Source organism: Lepisosteus oculatus, unplaced genomic scaffold (genome assembly GCF_040954835.1).
Source record: "Lepisosteus oculatus isolate fLepOcu1 unplaced genomic scaffold, fLepOcu1.hap2 HAP2_SCAFFOLD_45, whole genome shotgun sequence".
NCBI classification, from domain to species: domain Eukaryota; kingdom Metazoa; phylum Chordata; class Actinopteri; order Semionotiformes; family Lepisosteidae; genus Lepisosteus; species Lepisosteus oculatus.
Window position 1 is genome coordinate 107,501 of NW_027167988.1, and position 22,483 is coordinate 129,983.

The window sequence follows — 22,483 nt, forward strand, 5'->3', positions numbered from 1 at the left end:
TCAATGCACGGTGAAAGCATTGCATACGTGTCTGACAATGAGGAATGACAGTCATTTGCCTGTTTCACAAATGATCGTATTTTACTAGAGATTCTGTTTGGGATTCAGCTGTGCATTCGGACAGCAATCCCTTTCAAGAAATGATACGTTCTGGATGAGGTCAAAGGTGCTGAAACACTGTATTTAGGATGTTTGCAGTGATTGTGTCTCCTGCTTCAACGCAGTGATATATAGATGTGCTCCTGTAATTTATTGGTACATGCCCTGGGCAGTAAGCAGTCTGAGGATTTATTTCCAGACGGCATAGAGCAGTGAAGTAGTGAAGTAGTGCAACACCACTTTATCATTATATTATTAGAACCTATTCTACTTAAATTATAACATTATACACAATTTGAGTTCATTTTAAAAATTAAAAGGTAATGAAAGGAATGCATATTAATGAGGAAGATAATACCGATATGCATGTGATAATCTTCCTTATATCATGTAGTGCGTCATTTGGACACTTTGTGGGCTTGAAATACAAAGAAAATCATGTTTTATGGTACAAGATAAATACAAAACTGAAGCTTTTATTTTAATTAGATTTGTTTATAAAGCATAAGCAATCATTTATTACATTACTATATGTGAAAATAACATTTTAGCATCATATTATTACATACAGGTCTTTAGCTTCAGCACAGTGATATATATATATATATGCTCAGTGATTTATTGGTACATGCCCAGGTCAATAATCAGAATGAGGATTTATTTCCAGACGGGCTACAGGTAGTGTTGTGAAATACTTCAACACACTGGATCGCAGATTTAGACCCCCTGCACTCTTACTCCTTAAAAACCAAAGAAATGAAGATATGTAGCAATCACATTGTAACAGGGGTGACAGTGACTTAATGCTTATACTAGTGGACTTCAGGTACCTTTAGGGTACGGTGTTCCCTGAAGGGCTCTCAAACCCCACATTTCAGATGCCTAGCTGTATCGCTGATCTATTGCACCTCAGAATCACTTTTAAACCTTACCTCTGGTATCTTTAATCCCTATTGCTCAACGCATGGTGAAAGTATTGCATAAATGTGTCTGAAAATGAGCAATGGGCACCTGAGAGACTCATTTGCCTGTTTCACAAATGATCATATTTGACTAGAGATTCTGTTTGGAATTCAGTTGTGCATTCTGACAGCAATCCCTTTCAAAAAACGATACATTCTGGATGAGGTCAAAGGTGCAGGAACACTGTATTTAGGATGTGTTTTAAAATCCATTGACTGATCCCCGAATCCTGAAGTTTCTTCGCATGATATCGGGCTTGCAACCACTTTCTGAAAAATGATGAAAAATACCAAAAATGAAAAAAAAAATATCAATTCTAGAGCCTAAGAGGAAAACAAGACAAATTTATATCTCCAAATAATTTTATGTGCTTCAGAAGAGCCCAGGAAAGTTTTTTGCATACATGAAACCACGCCCGTTTGCACGTAAGCAGACATGGTTGCACACACGACTTCATGAAAGCACGCGTGCATGCGAAGTCATCCTGTTGAGCATTTGAAAAGCCGCACCACGCCGCACTTGAAATAGCTCTTACATTAGTGGTAGACGCAGGAATCGCCTTTTTATTTACGCTCTTACCAACGCGATGGAAAGCAAAACAAAGCAAAGCAGAGCAAAACAACGAACAAACAAAAACCCTCACGTCCCGCACTTGCAAATAACACCGTTACGTGCCCAAGCGGTATTGTATGTCATCCTACCACTGCACCCCGGGGCGTACGGTATATGGGAACGAGCACACGCCACGAATCGTCTCGAATCACTCCCTACAGCTGTAAGGCACCTTGAAGCGTGCACCCCCAACATTCTTCTTTGCGCATCTGTGAAAGGTAAATTCTTGAACAAACTCTGAACCAGCTCTAAGGAAACTAATCAGATTAGACATTACTTTGACTCATCTTTTTACGCTCAGTGCTGGATTGCTCAAACTCCAGCTAGGGTTAGGGTTAGCATTCCCACGCTACTTAGACACTTTGTTTACGCTCAGTGCTGGATTTTGGGAACTTCAGGACGAGTGGGAATTTTCTCCTATCTGTCAATTCTGTTTTGTTTTGGAGACTCTTGGCTGCCTATGTTGTACAGTGCAGCGTGAAGGAAACATTTTCAAAAACTGTGTCAGCTCAAAAGTTGTAAGAAAACCTCTCCAGCTGCTTTAACTCTCTTGATTTTTGTCATTTAACGTGACACTCGATGTATAACTGGAGCCTCACATATGCAAATGGTGAGGCTCCAGTTCGACACCACTTTACAGTATATGACAAAAGCATGGCAGACTGTGCCATGACCGGCAGATAACTTCTGCTTATTTTTACCATATTAAACATTGGAAATCCTCCCACTTGCATTTGTGACACTTGATTTTGGCTCCACCTAATACACTCTTAAAACTTCAAACACTTTTCTCTTCTCCCGCAACACTCTTGTCTGTCGGCACTATGTGGCAGCGTTGCATGACAACCCATCTCACCACGGAAAGGAACCTAACAGCTTTGGTAAGAGAGGAGAAAAGGACCTGGCACGTACGGGGCTCGAACCCACGACCTTGGCGTTATTAGCACCACACTCTAACCAACTGAGCTAACCGGCCTCACGACAGTGGTCCTCTCTGTGCTGACACTGCTCATGATGTTTCCCGAGCCGAAACTGCGTTTTTCCAAGCAATTTGACAAAGCCCGCCCACTGAAAACTGCAGCAGATCGTGTAAAGACGTTCAACTTTGTAATTACTGCACGCACAGGAAGCAGAATAAATTCCTCTTTTCAAACTGTCAAAGGTTTGCTTTGCGAACGCTGCAGGACATCGCACAATCTCTTTTGAACAGGGACGAACGATTTCTTATGGGGCGCAGTAAGTACAGACGTTTAAAAAGCTCCACTCATGTCGACGATGCAGCATGAAGAAGCGCAACCTAACGTTTGACAGACAAAGGCCGGGCGCCGCTACGAGCAATATGAAATCAAACTGACAGCACACGGCGTTTCGCGCTGACTCAAAAGTGATCTCGACAGACGCTGTTCTCTGCATAACGCTGAAAGAGCTAAAGAGCGTTTCTGTTGAGACGTAACAAGCTCGTTTCTTTCTACCATGATGTCACCATGACCAAATCTGTCTTTAAGCACCTTGCTCAGTCTCTGACGACACTGTCAAAAATTGCTTTCGCCGATTGTATTGCAAACCGGCGGAAGCGGGGTATTGGGAAAAGTTTTCAACTAGCAATAATCGCGCCTCGGCTAAACCTCACAGGCTACGATACTGCCACTGCGCAAAGCTGATAGTTGCCAGGCAACCGCGGGGATCCTATGGAAATCGTTATCGATAGTCTCATGGCATGTCGTTTCTGTAACGCTTCATATTTGTCCTCTTCTTCATCTAGCTTGAGGTTTTGAAGAATTTCATGGCAGACAAGGTCTCCGTCGGGAACAAAGGGCGTTGTGAGAAAACCGTTGCTTATTTTCAGCAGCAGAAATACAACCCTTTAAGTACAAGATGACAGAACAATGAGGAAGGGCATGCCGGGAGGAACTCATGCACTACAGAGGAAAGGGGGCGGGCACGTACAGTTCACATTCAAGCCACAAGTACTCTTCTCGGATGTTGCACAAACAAATCCTAACGTCTTGAAAGCATTGCAGCATGTTTGTGTCCCACTTCCCGTGGCTGCAGGACGACTGACACGAACGGACAAACACAATCTGTGGCGTTTAGCGTGACATAGTCTTGCAGGCATCGTGCTGTCTCACTGCAATACTATACCGCTGGAGGAAACAGTCCATCTGGCCATGAAACTCATTTAAACGTCTAGCTACAGCAACTAACTATATCATGATTTATTCAGGATGTGTGGAATCAGCACGTCCCGGAGACAGCTTCCGAAATCGTGAGCATTCTCTGGTGGTAGGGGCGTTCAAGATGGCGCTCAGGTGGGAGGTAAAGTTTAGTGGTTGAGGAGTTTTTTTGAGTTTTTCATGACCTGAATGTTAATTTTTGCTTTTTTTGACTACAGAAAAATAAGGACTTAACACTAGTTGTTTAAACTTCAGTTATAATTGAAAGAAAAAAAAAACGATTTTTTTTAGGTTTAAGAATTTCGATATGAGTAACACTGGGAAAAGAAAAGAGTGCTGGGTCCTCGAAGGAGAAATCTAAGATACCTCAATCGTATATGTATAGCACTACAAGAAAATCGATGGAACTACAGGGAAAAGTGAAGCAGCTGGAGGGGACGTGGAAAGAGTGCTGGAGATGCGCTCGTACGGTAGAGCCGGAGTCCCTGCCCAGCACACCTGTGAAAACCCCGGCGGCCAAGAGAGGAAGGGGCGACCTGACGCTGGAGGAGCTCCAAACCAACATCTTTAACATGATGGGTGAGCTGAAGGAAATGATTCGATTTAATACAGTCGCAATCGAAAGTCTTAAAAAGTCCATGGACTGTGTGTTTAAAGAGGTTGAAGACTTAAAGAGTGAAGTAAAAGTTCTTAAACAAGTAAATACCGAACAAGAAAAGCATATTAAAGAACTTGAATTGAAAGTGAACGATGTAGATAGATACTGTCGACGATGGAATTTAAAATTATTTGGAGTTAAAGAGGAACGTGATAAGGACCTTGTTGCAACAGTGAAGGGTATCTGTAAAAGGACCCTGCTGGACCAGGAGGACGTAATATCGGCCATTGACTTTGTTCACAGGCTCGGGAGAGCGAACATGTCTGGGCAAGTGCGCCCCAGATCGATTATAATACAGTTCACCAAGAGGACGGCGAGGGACATGCTCTGGCGAGCGGCGAGGGGGAATGAGTATTTGAATGGGAACAAACTGAGGTTTGCAGAGGAACTGTCTGGCGCGGACAGGAGCACCAGGAACCAGCTGTGGCCCCAGGTTGAAGCTGCCAGAAGAGAGGGGAGGAGACCCTACTTTGTGGGAGCGAGGGCCTTTGTGGACGGGAAGGAGATTTGCTCCCAGTGACTGCTCAGTTAATGATTATGTTTGGTTTTATTTGTTATACCAGTATATACTAGTGTTTCTTTAGTGTTAGTTTGGAATGGTGTAGTTAAGTGTTAAGGACTGTTATAGTTCTGGTTCTTTGAAAAACTCAATAGTTTAGATAGTCTTAGAGTTAGTTATTTGCTTTTGTGTATGTCTTTTTCATGAATGCCAGAGGTACTCGAAATGTTGTTAAAAGAAAAACGTTTTTTTTGTTTTGTAAAAAACTGTGCTGAGTTTTATTTTTTTACAGGAAACGCATGCATGTTGAAACTAAAGTTTATAATTGAGAAATATTAAAGCAAGGAAAATATGATACGTGTAAAATATACAATTTGATCACATAATTACTTAATTACCTCTGGTAGTTAAATGTTTTTTTTCTGCTGCGTTTTTTTTCTCTTGTACATGACTCTGATCCTCTTGTTGTATTTGTATTTGTAAATTCTACATGTTTAATAAAAATAAAAAAAAGCATTATAATCAAGTAGCCACAGAAATTGCATCACGCTTTCATGTATGCTATTGCAGACACCAACGTTGCCTAGATAGAAAACCGAAATAGCCGTGGGTTTGCTTGCTGGTCTGAAGGATCTCTCTTCGAATCTCTATCATTTGTCAATGGAAGTAAAACGCGCTGCAATCTGATACGTTCAGAATCAAACCCGCAGCTGTTGTTCGACTTTATTTCTTGACTAATTACAACTGAGTGTCGCATGAGCAGTTACGTAAACTTGTCTGGTATATTTGAACACAAATGCCGTTCTTCAATTAAAACTAACAGTACATTGTCAGGGACATTCAGTTCTATACAAACAAGAGACAGACAAGAGAATATTCCTACCTTCATGTGGACTACGTGTTGACTTACTGATCGGAATAATTGAAAAGTTCGGGTTCATAGCCGATGCAGTGCGTTCTAATTAGAACAACAGCAACGCTGAGCTCTCAGCACCGTACTGAGCCCAGGTGTTTTTCTAAAGCTGTCAGGTGCAGTTCATTTACATGAAGGAAATCTCTTACTGGGTACGATTACAATGCAGTAAGTAGCACAGGCTACTAAGGGAGTAGCCTGATGCGTTTAAAAACGACCCGAGCCAGCCAGGAGTCGAATTTACAATCTCCTAATCCGTAGTCAGACGCGTTATCCATTGCGCCACTGGCCCTGGTGTGACACTGCAGGACTGTAACCCAGTGAGCTCAGCACTGCAACTAGTAAAATATTACCCGCGGTCCATTCTTTTCCAAAAGTGAGAAACACCTGTTTTCTACATGTTGTCTGTTTTAAAACCATATCTCTTTAAACCAAACCAAGAGTTTGTCTTTTGCACTGATATTCTGATTCATTTCGATTTCAAAGAAAAAAAAACATTATCTTCCAAAGCATCATAAAATTGTCCCTTCTTCCAGACTCTACTTCTCTCTTGTAGTAGTACAGCAGACCTTTCCAGGTGAGCAGATAACAGAGTCCGAAATGAGCTTCCTCCATCAAGCAAAGTACCTGAACATGACTCTGTCTTCATAAATGCGCCCCTGTAATAAAGAAATTAAATCCAAAATCAAGAGGGCAGTTGCCTACTGAAGTTCAAGAAGTCATCAATTTTAACCTAGCAACACATTAAAGGCTGCATCTATACAAGTATGATTCTAGAAATGCTCACCAGATTACGTTTTAAGAAGGAACTGCGCCTCAGGTTTCGCCGAGATCTTAACTCGGATGGCAGGATTCAGAGTCCGGAGTGTGGACTGATGGAGCACGGAGGGTCCATATACTGTGGATCCCTCAGTGATCTTCCGCGTATTCAAACCGCCAGCGTGTAACTCCCCTGTCCCCGTGACCTCATTGCTCTGCTCTCACCTCTGTGCAGCCGAGCCCGACTCATGATAAAGTGGAAAAAAATATGCCCCCAACGTGAGATTTAATTTAGATTTCACAGATGCGCAAGGAAGAATGTTGGGGGTGCACACTTCAAGGTGCCTTACAGCTGTAGGGAGTGATTCGAGACGATTCGTGGCGTGCGCTCGTTCCCATATACCGTACGCCCCGGGCTGCAGTGCTAGGATGACATACAATACCGCTTGGGCACGTAACGGCCTTACATGCAAGTGTGGGACGTGAGGGTTTTCGTTTGTTCGTTTTGTTTTGCTCTGCTTTGCTTTGTTTTGCTTTCCATCGCGTTGGTAAGAGCGTAAATAAAAAGGCGATTCCTGCGTCTACCACTAATGTAAGAGCTATTTCAAGTGCGACGTGGTGCGGCTTTTCAAATGCTTGTGGGCATTTCTCTGTTGTTGATTCTTTTTTTGTGTGTAACAAAGTGGCATTTTCATGTCCGGACGGGGAGACTTTATCATTCCGACATGAAGCCACCCTTAAGTCCTCTGAGGCGTGTCTGTCTGCAAGGCTTGTATTTTGGAAATGTTTTTTTTAAACGGAGAATGACTTTGAAATAGGCTTCCGCTGGCGCCTCGCGATCCAGGTAAGATTGTAGCAAGAACGCAGCGGCGGTGGGGCTTGCTGTAGTCGTGGCCGAGTGATTAAAGCGATGGATTGGAAATCCATTGGGGTCTCCCCGCGCAAGTTCGAATCCTGCCGACTAGGTTGTCCGCCTCCAGTCCTTGTGTTCCGGCGCAAGGAAAGAAGCGTGCCTCTTTGCTGTTCCTGGTGGTTTTAAAACGCCAAATCGCTTGTACCCGCTGCCTTGGAAATAAATTCTTCAGCATCCGCGAATGCCTTTTTGCAGCTAAATGACGGTGTAAGTGTGTTTAGCCAGCGGGACTGGCTAGAGACGTAACTAAAGAGACTTGACGAAAATCAACTTAAGGAGATTGGAAAATATAAGAGCGTCTGAAAGTATAAGTACAGTACAGGTGGACGTAAAAGTAGTTAGATAAACAGTGTTTGTATTTTTATACAATTAGTTGCAATAGAGGAAACAATTTGGGTTTATTCGAATGTCTCAGACATGCTGAAACGCTGTAGGTTTAGAATCGAGACTGGGGAGAATAACGTCTTGTGAGAAGATCTGTTTACCTAACGATTAGATCCTGTAAATCCCTTGTACCCTCCCTAAGTCTGTCCCAGTCCAGTGGATAAAAATGTACTGTTAATGGAGTGTTGGTTTCTCTGTTATGGGATACTGGAGCACTACTGTCATGCTTGTTTCACTCCTCTGTTCAACAGTGTGCTATAGAGTAATGTATATGGGGAGACGGCAGGAGGCCACAGGAGTATTGGGGCAGCAAGTTTTACTTGCCGAGTACCAGATTTTAATGGGTGGTTTTATCCCAGATCTATTGGGTTGGAATATTATGCATTACAAAGAATGACTATCCAGAACAGGGTATCACGTGGCTTCAACTGACTGTGATCACTCAGTATGTTGATAGTATTCTGAGTGCTTCCCCTGACGAGGAAACCCACAAGTCTGAGTTGCTTCAGCTTTAGAGTGTCTAATAGAAGCAGTTATGATAAGGCCCTTTTGTGTCTAGCATTGTGAAATTTTAACAGGGCTTGGGTGCAATGTTTTTACAGGGTGAGCACAACTCTTAACAGATCTGCTTAAGGGGGGAGTGCAGTACAAGGACAAGATTGCCTTGGTTCCCGCAACAAAAGCCGCCTATAATAATTTGAAACAAGCTCTCTTACAGGTGCTGAGACTGGGGTTTCCTCAGATGGATCAACCATTCCTTTGTATGTAAGTGTGGACAAAGGGTTACTGTATATGTATATAATGTATGTATTTGTTGCATGTAGGCCACAATTCTGGATGGCTATGGAGAAATAGGATTCTCTCACAACGGCAGGGACTCCAGTTAAGAATACTAGGCTTGTCTCTGAACTGATTTGTAGTTTTACAGCTGCCGACAGAAGCAGCTTGAGTAAGGTGTAAATAACACAATAAATAAAGAATTCCAGTAACTCAAGGTAACAACCATGCAGATGCAGATGCCAGACGAGCTGCACTGGGAGAGCGGGAGTCTGAGACCCCTGTGAAACCTCTATTGGGGAAAGGGGAGAATTCAGGTTGAGGCCTTTAATAGATGTTTAATAGTGGTTAGAACAAATGTGTAAAGAATGTGGGGTTGTATGATGATGTGATGTGGGCTGGCACATACCCAAGTGTATGACAAAGATGATCCCAGGGTATGGACTGCCCTGCCCCTTGGATACTGATCTAGGGGCAGACTACACTGGGAAGGTGTGCCAGGCTGTAATTGCCTCACTAGGGGTAAGTTGGAAGTCACATTGCCCCAATCACCCACAGTCTGAAAGACCAACTAAGGAAATATCAACTGAAGGGACACCGTGGGTAGATAACTCTCTATTAAAGTGTTGTAGGTTTGTTAACTGAAGCGGTGCACAGGGCTTGTGAACAGGTGCCGGACGCTTGGGGACCTCCAGCAGAGGGGAGACACGACCGGATACCTGGCGAGTGGGTGTAGGTGAAGAAGAGATACCCTGCCAGATGTTGCAATCCTGCTGGGAGGGACCATATCAACTGCCACCAATTACTGATTGTGCCATCTGAGTGACAGGATGAGATCGCTGGATCCGCGCATCGCACTTTCACTGACCCACGGCACCAGAGACTGAGTGAACAGAAAGAAGGATGTTGTTACCGTTTCTGTGTCTGATGCTTCCTAAGACCAACAGTGTGCTTGTTAGGCCTGAGGAGCATTACTGGGGATATGGTATCAATACATTCCGGGTGTTGGGATATCTATCAGGGTAATACATTTCTAATTGGACTATAAATAATGTCATATTGTCTGCTTTAAAACTGATGTTTTCAACTCTATTGTAGAGATTCTAGAATCAACTAATAGAGAATTGAAATAAAAAAGGGCATAAGAAGACATTACCAAGAACGACCACAAGATGGAGATATTGTCTAGACATTACCAACAACGACCACAAGATGGAGATATTGTCCAAAGAGGCAAGAAGGGCAAAGCCGCGAAAAGGTAAAAGCATTTTTTGAAAGAGATTGCTGTCAGAATGCACATCCGTATCCCAAACAGAATCTCTAGTAGAATATGATCATTTGTGAAACAGGCAAATGAGTGTCTGCTACAATATGATTGCTACATATCTGCATTTGTTGGTTTTTAAGGAGTAAGAGTGCAGGGGGTTTAAACCTGCGATCCAGTGTGTTGAAGTATTTCACAACACTACCCCTAGCACATCTGGAAATAAATCCTCATAAGTGCAAACACATCCTAAATACAGTGTTCCTGCACCTTTGACCTCATCCAGAATGTATCGTTTTTTGAAAGGGATTGCTGTCAGAATGCACAACTGAATCCCAAACAGAATCTCTAGTCAAATATGATCATTTGTGAAACAGGCAAATGAGTCTCTCAGGTGCCCATTGCTCATTTTCAGACACATTTATGCAATACTTTCACCATGCGTTGAGCAATAGGGATTAAAGATACCAGAGGTAAGGTTTAAAAGTGATTCTGAGGTGCAACACATCAGCGATACAGCTAGGCATCTGAAATGCGGGGTTTGAGAGCCCTTCAGGGAACACCTTACCCTAAAGGTACCAGAAGTCCACTAGTATAAGCATTAAGTCACTGTCACCCCTGTTACAATGTGATTGCTACATATCTTCATTTCTTTGGTTTTTAAGTAGTAAGAGTGCAGGGGGTCTAAATCTGCGATCCAGTGTGTTGAAGTATTTCACAACACTACCTGTAGCCCGTCTGGAAATAAATCCTCATTCTGATTATTGACCTGGGCATGTACCAATAAATCACTGAGCATATATATATCACTGTGTTGAAGCTAGAGACCTGTATGTAATAATATGATGCTAAAATGTTATTTTCACATATATTAATGTAATAAATGATTGCTTATGCTTTATAAACAAATCTAATTAAAATAAAAGCTAAAGTTTTGTATTTATCTTGTACCATAGAACATGATTTTCTTTGTATTTCAAGCCCACAAAGTGTCCAAATGACGCACTACATGATATAAAGAAGATTATCACATGCATATCAGTATTATCTTTCTTATGAAAATGCATTCCTTTCATTATCTTTTACTTTTTAAAATGAACTCAAGTTGTGTATAATGTAATAATTTAAGTAGAATAGATTCTAATAATAAAATGATCCAGTGTGTTGCTCTACTACACTACTTCACTGCTCTATGCCGTCTGGAAATAAATCCTCAGACTGCTTACTGCCCTGGGCATGTACCAATGAATTACAGGAGCACATCTATTTATCACTGCGTTGAAGCAGGAGACACATAGTCTCTGCAAACACATCCTAAATACAGTGTTCCAGCACCTTTGACCTCATCCAGAACGTATCATTTCTTGAAAGGGATTGCTGTCCGAATGCACATCTGAATCCCAAACAGAATCTCTAGTAAAATACGATCATTTGTGAAACAGGCAAATTACTGTCTCAGGGGCCCATTCCTCATTCTCAAGACACATGTATGCAGTACGTACACCATGCATTGAGCAATAGGGATTAAAGACACCACAGGTAAGGTTAGATGTCATGTTCTATGATCATTTCTTTCAGCATTAGGGACTAAATATACCAAACGTATGATGCTAAAATCCTGAAAAAAGGATGTGCTCCATCTCGGCAGTAGATTGGATTCCAAAACTGATTTGGGTCAATATACATTACCTTTGAAGATAAGGTACAGTCTACTGTAGGGAACCATCAACTTAGAAAGCATTGGCCTTCCCTGGGGGTCAGGTAGGTGCAAAAGATAAACCTTTATCCTATCTTTATCTTAAGATAAGTGGCCAAGCAGTATTTTTCCAAGTTTCACCAAGCTCATCATGTTGCCATAGTAGAAAAAGTTCTATAAAATGTTAAATAACTTTAAAAAAGCATCTTGGTCTTTCAGTACTGTACAAGGTGAATTAAACTGTCCCTGGTAATAAAAAGTAATTAGAAGCATCCCAGAAACTTTATCTCTAGAAACATTAGCTGTTTTATATCATGTAATTTAGTGTGATGTCAGAATTCAAGGACATTATCACACACAGAAATTGGTTCAGTTAAATCTAAAAAACGCAGCTAAACATGGGTTTAAATGTAAAATAGAAGTCTTACCTCTTGTCAAAAGATTTAATTCAAGAAGCGATGTAATAAATGATTGCTTATGCTTTATAAACAAATCTAATTAAAATAAAAGCTTAAGTTTTGTATTTATCTTGTACCATAGAACATGATTTTCTTTGTATTTCAAGCCCACAAAGTGTCCAAATGACGCACTACATGATATAAGGAAGATTATCACATGCATATCGGTATTATCTTTCTTTTAAAAATGCATTCCTTTCATTACCTTTTACTTTTTAAAATGAACTCAAATTGTGTATAATGTAATAATTTAAGTAGAATAGATTCAGGTAGGAAATATAGAGTCATGATGTTTATGGCTGACATCATTTCACATGGGTGAATTTTAAGCTAAGAAATAAAAACATTTACAATGAAGATACCATTGCTTAATTTTTAATGCGTTTAAAAAATAAATACCTCCTGAGAATAATTTGCCACTCCCAGATCCTTGGTAAGGTACTGTTTGAATCCAATCAGGAGAGGAGCATCCAGGGAGTGCTTTCTATAGAGTCCAGCTTGGGCCACTCTCTTCCGGCCTGCTGATACTTTTTAACTACTCAGGGCCTGTAAGGATATAAAACACCGGTTTAAACATTTTATACCTATAAGACAAATTAGAATTTTAGTAAAAAATAGATACATCTGAAAAATAAAAAGTCTTACTGCTGATAGAGTTCTTCAGAGCTCACATCTTCCCCTTCCTTATCCGCTTCTGTTTCAGTTTCTAGAGCAGCCTCTGGCATCTCTTCCTCCTGGACAGCGGCCTCTTGCTCAGGGCCGCTGGAATGCAGGTATATTCTTTTCAACATGCTTTTACATAATATGTTGTAACAATGATTTCAAAAAGAAACTACAGAAGCCTTACAGATTAAAAATATCTCACCTTGCCAATGTGTCTTCAGGCTTCCCATGTACAAAAAGGCCCAAGGACTCTAGCAGTCTTACAACCACTATCCTGTTTGCCTCACCAGACACGATCTCTATTCTGTGGTAATCCACGATGACCCCATTCTTCAGGTGATTCATCATGTCCTCCCTCGCCTGTTGAGAGGCCATCCTGATCTCTTCTGCCGTGGCGTGCTTCATACACGCCCTCTTCAAGTGAGCAGGAAGCTGATCAAGAGTATTCAGGCACATCTTGCACACCAGGGGAATCCTCGCGGGTTTCCTTTGAAAATAAATAATACCATCTGTGTATAGAAACAAGCTAAGACTGATTTCTTAAATTATCCTTAATTTTCTCTCTCATAGTTTGAGCATAATGATTTTATTGCATTTATATAAGAATTGCTCATTGCTCCAAAATAAATAATGGTTTCATAAAAAAGTGAGCACTTACTTGGTCTCAGTCACAGACTTTCCAATAGAAGCCATTGTGGAGTTCAGCAACTGCAGGTCCTAGAAGTGGGGAAGGAATTTTAAAAGAGAAATTGAATTACAATACAGAAGGAATGGCTGAGGGATCACTGAAATATATATATACAAATTCCAAAGACTGAGTCCATATAGAAACAACTACCTTTCATTTTCAGTATAAGAAAAAAAAAAACATTATCTTCCAAAGCATCATAAAATTGTCCCTTCTTCCCCGTGACCTCATTGCTCTGCTCTCTCCTCTGTGCAGCTGAGCCCGACTCACGGTAAAATGGAAAAAAATATGCCCTCGACGTGAAATTTACTCTGGAGCGAGCCAGTGTTGCGCATAGCTGCCTTCAAAGCAGTTGACCCAGGTTCGATTCCCGGCCAATGCAGTTGCAAATGTTTTCAAATGCTGTCATGAGCCTTGGATTGTGACTAGCAAAGTGAAGCCTTTTGAAAGAGCTAAAGCACTGCAAAACGGAATTGAAGGAGAATCTTACAGGGGATTCTGAGCAGTGTCTGCATACATGCAGTCAGATAAAGGTGCTGAAAGCTTGAGCTACTCTCAATGTCATGCTGCCCTTCCCCGGAGTAAATCTGTTACATTGAAAGAATGCTTCTGGCAGGTTCAAAAAGGGACCCTTGTTAATTGGAGAAAACAATGATTTCGAATGAATTCTGTACGCGTTAAAAGACAGCTATACACAGAAAACATGCAGGACACTGCTCATGATGTTTCCCGAGCCGAAACACAGTGCGTTTTTCCAAGCCATTTGACAAAGCCCACCCACTGAAAACTGCAGCAGATCGTGTAAAGACGTTCAACTTTGTAACTACTGCACGCACAGGAAGCAGAATAAATTCCTCTTTTCAAACTGTCAAAGGTTTGCTTTGCGAACGCTGCAGGACATCGCACAATCTCTTTTGAACAGGGACAAACGATTTCTTATGGGGCGCAGTAAGTACAGACGTTTAAAATGCTCCACTCATGCCGACGATGCAGCATGAAGAAGCGCAACCTAACGTTTGACAGACAAAAGCCAGGCGCCGCTACGAGCAATATGAAATCAAACTGACAGCACACGGCGTTTCGCGCTGACACAAAAGTAATCTCGACAGACGCTGTTCTCTGCATAAAGCTGAAAGAGCTAAAGAGCGTTTCTGTTGACACGTAACAAGCTCGTTTCTTTCTACCATGATATCACCATGACCAAATCTGTCTTTAAACACCTTGCTCAGTCTCTGACGAGACTGTCAAAAATTGCTTTCGCCGATTGTATTGCAAACCGGCGGAAGCGGGGTATTGGGAAAAGTTTTCAACTAGCAATAATCGCGCCTCGGCTAAACCTCACAGGCTACGATACTGCCACTGCGCAAAGCTGACGGTTGCCAAGCAACCGCGGGGATTCTATGGAAATCGTTATCGATCGTCTCATGGCATGTCGTTGCTATAACGCTTCATATTTGTCGTCTTCTTCTTCTTCTAGCTTGAGGTTTTGAAGAATTTCATGACAGACAAGGGCTCCGTTGGGAACAAAGGGCGTTGTGAGAAAACCGTTGCTTATTTTCAGCAGCAGAAATACAACCCTTTAAATAAAAGATGACAGAACAATGACGAAGGTCATGCCGGGAGGAACTCATGCACTATAGAGGAAAGGGGGCGGGCACGTACAGTTCACATTCAAGCCACAAGTACTCTTCTTGGATGTTGCACAAACAAATCCTAACGTCTTGAAAGCATTGCAGCATGTTTGTGTCCCACTTCCCGTGGCTGCGGGACGACTGACAAGAACGGACAAACAATCTGTGGCGTTTAGCGTGACATAGTCTTGCAGGCATCGTGCTGTCTCACTGCAATACTATACCGCTGGAGGAAACAGTCCATCTGGCCATGAAACTCATTTGAACGTCTAGCTACAGCAACTAACAATATCATGATTTATTCAGGATGTGTGGAATCAGCACGTCCCGGAGACAGCTTCCGAAATCGTGAGCATTCTCTGGTGGTAGGGGCGTTCAAGATGGCGCTCAGGTGGGAGGTAAAGTTTAGTTGTTGGGGAGTTTTTTTGAGTTTTTCATGACCTGAATGTTAATTTTTGCTTTTTTTGACTACAGAAAAATAAGGACTTAACACTAGTTGTTTAAACTTCAGTTATAATTGAAAGAAAAAAAAACGATTTCTTTAGGGTTAACCCTTTTATGTTTAAAAAGTCCGATATGAGTAACACTGGGAAAAGAAAAGAGAGTGCTGGGTCTTCGAAGGAGAACTCTAAGATACCTCAATCGTATATGTATAGCACTACAAAAAAATCGATGGCAACTAAAGGGAAAAGTGAAGCAGCTGCAGGGGCAGCAAGAGGGCGGAGGCGCCGCGCGCCCGGCCGACGTGTTGGACCGGTGCGCTTTACGTGCTGAAATAAACACGCGACAGCCCCGAAATGTTTCCAGAGTGCTGTGCACTGAAGACTTGCCTGGTGCTCCTCCATGCAGATTCTTTGTCCTCCTCCAGTGCGGGACGAGCCAACACAAGGGAGCGCATTCGCCAACATCCAGGCACGCAATGCGATTTGGAAAGCAGCTCCTTTCCAAAGAGTTGCACACGAACGATCCTTCAGTCCCGCTCGGGGGGCATGGAACCCCCGCCACACACAGCTTCAAGTAGCGAGTCATGCGCCAGGGCTCTCGCTTACGGCCACACCACCCTGGACACGCCCGATCTTGTCTGATCTCGGAAGCTAAGCAGGGTTGGGCCTGGTTAGTACTTGGATGGGAGACCGCCTGGGAATACCAGGTGCTGTAAGCTTTTGCTCTCCCGGCCAGCAGGGGTCGCCGTTGGTGCCGTAGGCTTTGGGAGGAAAACCTGCAGGATGGAAAGGTGATCTATAGCCTCATCTCTAGAGATGTTTTGTTGCTGTGGCATGTGTGTGACCCATATTCAAAAAAAAAAAACCCGTCTGTAAAACGAATATCGAAGCTGCCTCTAAATCTGCAAATGAAGATGAGTCGATAAACCACTCGTTTTTCGTATAACTAGACATTTATTCATTTGTTACCGATTTCATTCATTGAGCCCTGGGGTTTCCTAATGGCCAAGGAGGGTCGGGACCTCGGTTTGACGCCTCCCCCGAAGGACGGCGCCTGTTTGTGCAGCAGAGTGTCGCCATCAGGAGGCTGGGGCGTAAGAGAGCCACACAGCCCGCAGGGTGAGCGCTCCCTACTGGTCCCAGTCACACCTCTTGCAGGAGCAGCAGCAACCGGAGCTTTTCCGGGGTGGAATCTCCCATCCGGGTGCCGGCCAGGCTCACACCTGCTGGGCTGCCCCGGGGGTGAGCCCAGTCGAGAGTCGCAGGGCCAGATCTAGTCACCGGGGAGAAACGATACAAGTGAAGGATTGCTCGGCTCTCGGCACTTGAAAAGACCGACAAATGTCTCGTTCCCGCCGGAGCTGAATGTACCCGCATGTGTGGTGTCGTCTTCTTCCCCCGCCCCGCTGTGTTTGCTGTATTGTCTCTGAAGCCGGCCCCCCCGAGACGAGACGGGCTGTTCCTGTGCCCCAATTAACACTTTACAGGTGCCATTCCCCGGCATTGTGGCCATTGGAGCCCCGACGCAGCTAATGCGGAGCACTTGTTGGACTGGCATCGAAAGGACGTGTGCGCACGGAGCGAGCCTTCCCTGCGGCAGAGCGCGGGAACTTTCTCCCCCCCTCCCGCTGCAGGAGTTGTGTGCACTGCAGCGGTGCCGAGAGAAAAGCACAGAAGGCAGCAGGCTCTGGAGAGCAGGTAAGAGACGGAGCCTTGTGGGCAGGCAAGCAGGCCCGTTTTTTGGAAATTGCTGAAAAGGTTTGTTCGGTGTGTGGCAGGCGCACGTCGCAATGAGGCCGAATTGCATCCCGGGACATGCTGCGAATGCGCAACGGCGACTGCAGATGTGTAGGAAACGGCGCGCTCGTTTTCTCGTTTTGCCCACACTTTTGAGTGTTAGTGTGGCGTGTGAGTGTGTGAAAGAGTGGGCCCAGCAGGAGGCGGTGGCGTGCAGGGCGAGGAGGTGGCCTAGGCTGCGCGATTTGTGCTGTGGGTGCGGGCCGCTTGCAGGGGCCTGTTTAACTCATACTTACCTGGCAGGGGAGATACCTTGATCAAGAAGGAGGTTCACCCAGGGCGAGGCTCGGCCATTGCACTCCGGCTGTGCTGACCCCTGCGAATTCCCCAAATGTGGGAATCTCGACTGCATAATTTCTGGTAGTGGGGGACTGCGTTCGCGCTCTCCCCTGATGTGCTTGGTCCAAAATCAGATACGGGAGGGTTAGGACACCACGAGCTGCGTGGCTGCGGAAGGATCCCGGTTCGACAGGAGTGGACGCCGCTGCTGGTTCTCGCTGGCTTTTAGTTAGGGGTCCGGAGAAGCATCTCAAGCTAGTTCCACTACTCCTTCCGGACGTTCATTCCCTTTTCAAAGTCAGTCGTTTTGCTGTAGTCTGCGTTCTTTAGGCTGATTATCGAGGTTAGCCTTTATTTGGTCATGGGGGGCCTCGGTACTGTATGCTGAGTCTAAAGACAGTTTCACCCGTTTTCTGATTGCTCGGTTCTGTACCAGTGCAGACATGTCAAACAGTGAATGGCTGTACCTCTATTGTATTCGTGCTCAATGAATGAAATCGGTAACAAATGAATATATGTCTAGTTATACGAAAAACGAGTGGTTTATCGACTCATCTTCATTTGCAGATTTAGAGGCAGCTTCGATATTCGTTTTACAGACGGGTTTTTTTTTTCGAATATGGGTCACACACATGCCACAGCAACAAAACATCTCTAGAGATGAGGCTATAGATCACCTTTCCATTCTGCAGGTTTTCCTCCCAAAGCCTACGGCACCAACGGCGACCCCTGCTGGCCGGGAGAGCAAAAGCTTACAGCACCTGGTATTCCCAGGCAGTCTTCCATCCAAGTACTAACCAGGCCCGACGCTGCTTAGCTTCCGAGATCAGACGAGATCAGGCGTGTTCAGGGTGGTGTGGCCGTAAGCGAAAGTCCCTGCGCCTGACTCGCTACTTGAAGCTGTGTGTGGCGGGGGTTCCGTGCCCCCCGAGCGGGACTGAAGGATCGTTCGTGTGCAACTCTTTGGAAAGGAGCTGCTTTCCAAATCGCATTGCGTGCCTGGATGTTGGCGAATGCGCTCCCTTGTGTTGGCTCGTCCCGCACTGGAGGAGGACAAACAATCTGCACGGAGGAGCACCAGGCAAGTCTTCAGTGCACAGCACTCTGGAAACATTTCGGGGCTGTCGCGTGTTTATTTCAGCACGTAAAGCGCACCGGTCCAACACGTCGGCCGGGCGCGCGGCACCTCCGCCCTCTTGCTGCCCCTGCAGCTGCTTCACTTTTCCCTTTAGTTGCCATCGATTTTTTTGTAGTGCTATACATATACGATTGAGGTATCTTAGAGTTCTCCTTCGAAGACCCAGCACTCTCTTTTCTTTTCCCAGTGTTACTCATATCGGACTTTTTAAACCTAAAAAAAAATCGTTTTTTTGTTCTTTCAATTATAACTGAAGTTTAAACAACAAGTGTTAAGTCCTTATTTTTCTGTAGTCAAAAAAAGCAAAAATTAACATTCAGGTCATGAAAAACTCAAAAAAACTCCCCAACCACTAAACTTTACCTCCCACCTGAGCGGCATCTTGAACGCCCCTACCACCAGAGAATGCTCACGATTTCGGAAGCTGTCTCCGGGACGTGCTGATTCCACACATCCTGAATAAATCATGATATTGTTAGTTGCTGTAGCTAGACGTTCAAATGAGTTTCATGGCCAGATGGACTGTTTCCTCCAGCGGTATAGTATTGCAGTGAGACAGCACGATGCCTGCAAGACTATGTCACGCTAAACGCCACAGATTGTTTGTCCGTTCTTGTCAGTCGTCCCGCAGCCACGGGAAGTGGGACACAAACATGCTGCAATGCTTTCAAGACGTTAGGATTTGTTTGTGCAACATCCAAGAAGAGTACTTGTGGCTTGAATGTGAACTGTACGTGCCCGCCCCCTTTCCTCTATAGTGCATGAGTTCCTCCCGGCATGACCTTCGTCATTGTTCTGTCATCTTTTATTTAAAGGGTTGTATTTCTGCTGCTGAAAATAAGCAACGGTTTTCTCACAACGCCCTTTGTTCCCAACGGAGCCCTTGTCTGTCATGAAATTCTTCAAAACCTCAAGCTAGAAGAAGAAGAAGACGACAAATATGAAGCGTTATAGCAACGACATGCCATGAGACGATCGATAACGATTTCCATAGGATCCCCGCGGTTGCTTGGCAACCGTCAGCTTTGCGCAGTGGCAGTATCGTAGCCTGTGAGGTTTAGCCGAGGCGCGATTATTGCTAGTTGAAAACTTTTCCCAATACCCCGCTTCCGCCGGTTTGCAATACAATCGGCGAAAGCAATTTTTGACAGTCTCGTCAGAGACTGAGCAAGGTGTTTAAAGACAGATTTGGTCATGGTGATATCATGGTAGAAAGAAACGAGCTTGTTACGTGTCAACAGAAACGCTCTTTAGCTCTTTCAGCTTTATGCAGAGAACAGCGTCTGTCGAGATTACTTTTGTGTCAGCGCGAAACGCCGTGTGCTGTCAGTTTGATTTCATATTGCTCGTAGCGGCGCCTGGCTTTTGTCTGTCAAACGTTAGGTTGCGCTTCTTCATGCTGCATCGTCGGCATGAGTGGAGCATTTTAAACGTCTGTACTTACTGCGCCCCATAAGAAATCGTTTGTCCCTGTTCAAAAGAGATTGTGCGATGTCCTGCAGCGTTCGCAAAGCAAACCTTTGACAGTTTGAAAAGAGGAATTTATTCTGCTTCCTGTGCGTGCAGTAGTTACAAAGTTGAACGTCTTTACACGATCTGCTGCAGTTTTCAGTGGGTGGGCTTTGTCAAATGGCTTGGAAAAACGCACTGTGTTTCGGCTCGGGAAACATCATGAGCAGTGTCCTGCATGTTTTCTGTGTATAGCTGTCTTTTAACGCGTACAGAATTCATTCGAAATCATTGATTTCTCCAATTAACAAGGGTCCCTTTTTGAACCTGCCAGAAGCATTCTTTCAATGTAACAGATTTACTCCGGGGAAGGGCAGCATGACATTGAGAGTAGCTCAAGCTTTCAGCACCTTTATCTGACTGCATGTATGCAGACACTGCTCAGAATCCCCTGTAAGATTCTCCTTCAATTCCGTTTTGCAGTGCTTTAGCTCTTTCAAAAGGCTTCACTTTGCTAGTCACAATCCAAGGCTCATGACAGCATTTGAAAACATTTGCAACTGCATTGGCCGGGAATCGAACTTGGGTCAACTGCTTTGAAGGCAGCTATGCGCAACACTGGCTCGCTCCAGAGTAAATTTCACGTCGAGGGCATATTTTTTTCCATTTTACCGTGAGTCGGGCTCAGCTGCACAGAGGAGAGAGCAGAGCAATGAGGTCACGGGGAAGAAGGGACAATTTTATGATGCTTTGGAAGATAATGTTTTTTTTTTCTTATACTGAAAATGAAAGGTAGTTGTTTCTATATGGACTCAGTCTTTGGAATTTGTATATATATATTTCAGTGATCCCTCAGCCATTCCTTCTGTATTGTAATTCAATTTCTCTTTTAAAATTCCTTCCCCACTTCTAGGACCTGCAGTTGCTGAACTCCACAATGGCTTCTATTGGAAAGTCTGTGACTGAGACCAAGTAAGTGCTCACTTTTTTATGAAACCATTATTTATTTTGGAGCAATGAGCAATTCTTATATAAATGCAATAAAATCATTATGCTCAAACTATGAGAGAGAAAATTAAGGATAATTTAAGAAATCAGTCTTAGCTTGTTTCTATACACAGATGGTATTATTTATTTTCAAAGGAAACCCGCGAGGATTCCCCTGGTGTGCAAGATGTGCCTGAATACTCTTGATCAGCTTCCTGCTCACTTGAAGAGGGCGTGTATGAAGCACGCCACGGCAGAAGAGATCAGGATGGCCTCTCAACAGGCGAGGGAGGACATGATGAATCACCTGAAGAATGGGGTCATCGTGGATTACCACAGAATAGAGATCGTGTCTGGTGAGGCAAACAGGATAGTGGTTGTAAGACTGCTAGAGTCCTTGGGCCTTTTTGTACATGGGAAGCCTGAAGACACATTGGCAAGGTGAGATATTTTTAATCTGTAAGGCTTCTGTAGTTTCTTTTTGAAATCATTGTTACAACATATTATGTAAAAGCATGTTGAAAAGAATATACCTGCATTCCAGCGGCCCTGAGCAAGAGGCCGCTGTCCAGGAGGAAGAGATGCCAGAGGCTGCTCTAGAAACTGAAACAGAAGCGGATAAGGAAAGGGAAGATATGAGCTCTGAAGAACTCTATCAGCAGTAAGACTTTTTATTTTTCAGATGTATCTATTTTTTACTAAAATTCTAATTTGTCTTATAGGTATAAAATGTTTAAACCGGTGTTTTATATCCTTACAGGCCCTGAGTAGTTAAAAAGTATCAGCAGGCCGGAAGAGAGTGGCCCAAGCTGGACTCTATAGAAAGCACTCCCTGGATGCTCCTCTCCTGATTGGATTCAAACAGTACCTTACCAAGGATCTGGGAGTGGCAAATTATTCTCAGGAGGTATTTATTTTTTAAAGGCATTTAAAATTAAGTAATGGTATCTTCATTGTAAATGTTTTTATTTCTTAGCTTAAAATTCACCCATGTGAAATGATGTCAGCCATAAACATCATGACTCTATATTTCCTACCTGAATCTATTCTACTTAAATTATTACATTATACACAATTTGAGTTCATTTTAAAAAGTAAAAGGTAATGAAAGGAATGCATTTTCATAAGAAAGATAATACCGATATGCATGTGATAATCTTCCTTATATCATGTAGTGCATCATTTGGACACTTTGTGGGCTTCAAATACAAAGAAAATCATGTCCTATGGTACAAGATA

The 22,483-nt window shown here is 43.6% G+C and overlaps 7 non-coding genes across 7 annotated transcripts; 4 read left to right on the forward strand and 3 right to left on the reverse strand.

The window, feature by feature from the left end:
- Nucleotides 1-3,191: 3,191 nt before the first annotated feature.
- On the reverse strand, nt 3,192-3,333 carry LOC138229483 (U4 spliceosomal RNA). Its single transcript, XR_011185894.1, has one exon. It is a non-coding gene; the product is annotated as a U4 spliceosomal RNA (small nuclear RNA).
- A 4,228-nt stretch (nt 3,334-7,561) lies between these two features.
- Nucleotides 7,562-7,643, forward strand: trnas-gga (transfer RNA serine (anticodon GGA)). The gene has a single exon. It is a non-coding gene; the product is annotated as a tRNA-Ser (tRNA).
- Nucleotides 7,644-14,749: 7,106 nt separating this feature from the next.
- LOC138229444 (U4 spliceosomal RNA) lies at nt 14,750-14,891 on the reverse strand. The gene has a single exon (XR_011185855.1). It is a non-coding gene; the product is annotated as a U4 spliceosomal RNA (small nuclear RNA).
- Nucleotides 14,892-16,194: 1,303 nt separating this feature from the next.
- On the forward strand, nt 16,195-16,313 carry LOC138229307 (5S ribosomal RNA). Its single transcript, XR_011185738.1, has one exon. It is a non-coding gene; the product is annotated as a 5S ribosomal RNA (ribosomal RNA).
- Nucleotides 16,314-17,619: 1,306 nt separating this feature from the next.
- On the forward strand, nt 17,620-17,783 carry LOC138229356 (U1 spliceosomal RNA). Its single transcript, XR_011185776.1, has one exon. It is a non-coding gene; the product is annotated as a U1 spliceosomal RNA (small nuclear RNA).
- A 636-nt stretch (nt 17,784-18,419) lies between these two features.
- LOC138229318 (5S ribosomal RNA) lies at nt 18,420-18,538 on the reverse strand. The gene has a single exon (XR_011185749.1). It is a non-coding gene; the product is annotated as a 5S ribosomal RNA (ribosomal RNA).
- Nucleotides 18,539-19,829: 1,291 nt separating this feature from the next.
- Nucleotides 19,830-19,971, forward strand: LOC138229445 (U4 spliceosomal RNA). Its single transcript, XR_011185856.1, has one exon. It is a non-coding gene; the product is annotated as a U4 spliceosomal RNA (small nuclear RNA).
- Nucleotides 19,972-22,483: the final 2,512 nt, after the last annotated feature.